The 3717-nt window shown below is 39.6% G+C and overlaps 1 long non-coding RNA gene across 2 annotated transcripts in view; it reads right to left on the reverse strand.

The window, feature by feature from the left end:
- Window positions 1–3188: 3188 nt before the first annotated feature.
- The window catches only part of LOC106941881 (uncharacterized), a 4862-nt gene continuing 4333 nt past the window's right edge, over window positions 3189–3717 (reverse strand). The window contains exons 1-2 of one of the 2 annotated variants that reach the window (XR_001423476.1): window positions 3467–3636; window positions 3189–3361 (exon numbers count right to left, since the gene is read on the reverse strand). This is a non-coding gene — a long non-coding RNA (uncharacterized LOC106941881). Of the gene's footprint in view, window positions 3362–3466; window positions 3637–3717 lie in introns of those variants that run through there. The other variant, XR_001423477.1, reaches the window with a different exon arrangement.

The following is a 3717-nucleotide window of genomic DNA, read 5'->3' on the forward strand; positions in this document are numbered from 1 at the left end:
GGGTAACTGGAAAAATAATATCAAAATGAATAATAATATAAAGCCAGCGTGATGCGTGACTACGATCCGTGCTGAGATTGTTTTATGTGAATGGAACCTTTAATATGACTAACAAGCCTCGTCAGAGCACATATAAAGTTTTATAGAATAGAACTGTATCTTTGATCTGCCTGTGATGGACTGGCCACCTGTCCAAGGTGCACCTGCACCTTCCAAGCCTGTAACCCATGCATGTTGCCATATTCACCAGGATGATGAATTGTAATTCAAATCAGGCCAGAGACAGGACTGATGCTCAGGGTCACTTTAATCTGCTATGATAACAGCACAGTTATGAGTATGTGTATGACAGCTGCATGCAACAGTTTCCACCAGCATCCATCAGAATTCTCTTTCTTTATCGTATGATCATATAGGGTTTTTTTAATCATTAATGCACTTTGTTCCATTGGTGATTTGTCACCATCAAAGCAATTTCTGCTCAAACCACCAAATTTAAAATTAACTTGTACAAAAGGAAAGTTAAATTGTGTGTCAATAAATTGTTAAGTCTATATATGTTTCCCAACAAAGTTACATAAATGTCAGAATATCCTTCAAGGCCCGACTGGCTCTCCGGCAAATGTTGTACTGCACCTCAGAGTGATGATTAACAGGGAAACATGAGCAAATCAAGAATGGGACTTGCTGCTGAGCTCTGACAAACATGCTTGCATTTGAATAATAGTCCACAGCCCACACAGCACACCTGCAGCAGTGATTTCCATAAGGAAACAGTCATTTACAAGCCATGGATTCTTAACAGAACTGTGATCTTGTGCATTGAGGAAACAGCCATTGTCTAATGATGAGACACAGATCTGAGCCACCCCCTACTCTGAGGTGTCCATGATGGTCAACATGATAACATACATGCCCCATGGTAATCCATTTGTCACCGGTCAGCACCCTCGGAGCATCATGGTTAACTTTACAACATTTCTTCATGATGCTGTATCAATCCCGGTGATTCCAATTTTCCACATGTTATGATGAGGTGACTTCAGTAAAAACAAAAACGCCCTGCTTCTGTGTGTTCAGAAGGTCGACAGGCAGTATCCAGACACTCACAGAGCAGTTTCAGGCAGCTGCTTTATACCCTGCGCTCCTCCATGGGAGGCGCCTCCCTCCATCATGAGGACGAGGGATGCTGTGAGGAGGACCAGGATAATGGTCCTCCTCGCTTCAGCCCTGGAGGAGCCAGAGGCTCGGTTCTGTCGCTGCTAGCATCAGGTTAGAGAAGCAGGCAGAGCTCGTACCGACAGGTGCCTCGGCATCATTACCCCGCCATCCCACAGTATAAAAGCCCAAACCAACAGCAGCCTGAAGCTGTGAAGCGGGCCCGAATTAACACATACGGTCGTTTTTTTTAATTCACGAAGGAAAGCGTTGGCTCGGAGATTCAATGAAGATACAGTCAGGGTGCTCGGAGACTGCCGCGAGCCGAGGCGTCGTGCTGCCCAGGTTCGCGATTTTCCGTTTGATCTGAATGCGCGTGGACACACTCACCTCTCTGCCATTTTCCCACCGCCTCCTAAAATTCCTCAGCAAGAACGCACAAAACACCCTCCATGTTGCTGAAATTGCGGTAGCCGCAGTCACGGAATCACGTCTCCTAGACTAGTGTCAAGGCAACGGCGGTAACTACGCAACATTCATTGGTTACTTTCAAAGTAAGAGCTTCTCTAATGACCAATTTTCATAGACATGACACTAGTGTGTCATATGAGATTTAACTTCTTTGTATTTTTATCTTTGTATATTCGGTTAACCTATAAAAATATTCAGATTTTAACCTTTTAACGTGAATATAAGCAGTAAAATTGTTCGGTCAAACTTATGTTATTAATAATGTAAATGTCGTAATATCCCATCTGGATATGGTGGGATATTACTACAATATCTATCTGTAGTAATTAAAAAAATAGTAATTGTAGTAATTAAAAATTACTACAGAAAATTAAAAAATTACTACAGGTAGTAATTAAAATGATCTTATGACCATTTTACCTGTTCAGTGGTAAAATGGTCGTATATGATGCGAGGACTGTAGCCCTCACATCATATACGAGGCTACAGTCCTCCGACTGCTGGTTATCTATCTATCTATCTATCTATCTATCTATCTATCTATCTATCTATCTATCTATCTATCTATCTATCTATCTATCTGTCTGTCTGTCTGTCTGTCTGTGTGTGTGTGCGCGTGCGTGCGTGCGTGTATGTATCCAAATAATCATGTTGCACAACAAATCCAGGAGGCCCAGATTAACACTGTCAGATTTGATTTCAACACTTTTAAAGTGTCTATATGGGTCCACACCAGAAAGTGTTAATTTAACTCTTTTTGGAGAGTTGGTACCTTAACTCTTATAAAGTGTCAAATATCAAATCTGCTGGAGTTAATCATTTAACACTTACTAACACTAATTCAGTGTTAGATCTTAATATTAACTCTCACAGAGTACTTCTTTAACTTCTTAAGAGTTATTTGTAATTAATATTAAATAGGTACTTTATTGTGTTGAACTTTTAAAAATTCTTTGGAAAATAAACATTTAATAAAGAGGCAATGATTTTCTCAAATGCATTTATTTCAAAACGTGCACCATAATTACAAAACATATTACAACGTGGAATAATGTGCATGTTTCACATGTCGCTTTCATTCACATATTGCTTTTTAAAAGGTCTGACATATCAGCTGGGCAATACAAAATGCAGTATGCTTAATACATTTTTCTTCAATACAATATGCATGAAATTGTTCAAAGCACAAGGTGGAGAAAGTAAAGCCTGTATCAATGCATGTAGCTCATATAATATGATTGAGTAAATTTTCTTTTAACAGGTAGATTGCCAGATATGTACAGTACATAACAGACCAACCTGATATTCAGATCCATCATTTCTTATCCAGTTTCCGTTTCTGTTCATAAGAGACAGTTCCTCTCTGCACTCCACCAGAGAGATGTCCACTCACTAACAGACTGTCTTCAGGTTGTTGGGCTATTCGTGACGTTTGGCCGGAGACACCAACATGCTCCTCTACTGCATTAGACAGTCTTCAGTCTCTGAGTACTACAGCCAGTGTTGGTCTCTGGATCATAACAAACAAAAACAGAACAATGAGGAACGGAACGAAGGAATACATTTTTACTACAACTCTAACAACAAGCCTCCATTACAGAAATGTAGGGTTTCAGAGATATTAACACTTAAATAATCATTTTTGGAGCTTGAATCTTCGAAGAATCCATGGAGGGATCAGGAGGGGGAGGTTAGGCTGACGACTGGAGATTCATCTGCAACCAGACTGGTTCTAATATATACAAAGAGGCAATAAAAGGATTAAAAGATGCTGTAAAACGTATATAAGAAGACACAACAGCGGGAATAATGCTCTCAACGTGAAAAAGCCTTTTACATTTTTTCAAAGGAAAAAAAAATCGATCAGAAAGGTTGATAAATCTGACCAATATGCATGTAAATGTTCAACATCACGAAAAAACATATTCCAGATTATTACGGATCTGTTCAAGTTAGCCAATAATTTGATTAAATCTTCACCGGCTCATATTTTTCCAACAAATACTCCGCTAACATTCGGCATGGTAAGCTAAAAATACTAACACCGAGCAGTGTGGCGAACATGACGTCTATCATACAGGTTGAGCT

Source organism: Poecilia latipinna, unplaced genomic scaffold (assembly GCF_001443285.1).
Source record: "Poecilia latipinna isolate Pla-1442-1.1 unplaced genomic scaffold, P_latipinna-1.0 Scaffold3920, whole genome shotgun sequence".
In the NCBI taxonomy this organism is placed as follows: Eukaryota; Metazoa; Chordata; class Actinopteri; order Cyprinodontiformes; family Poeciliidae; genus Poecilia; species Poecilia latipinna.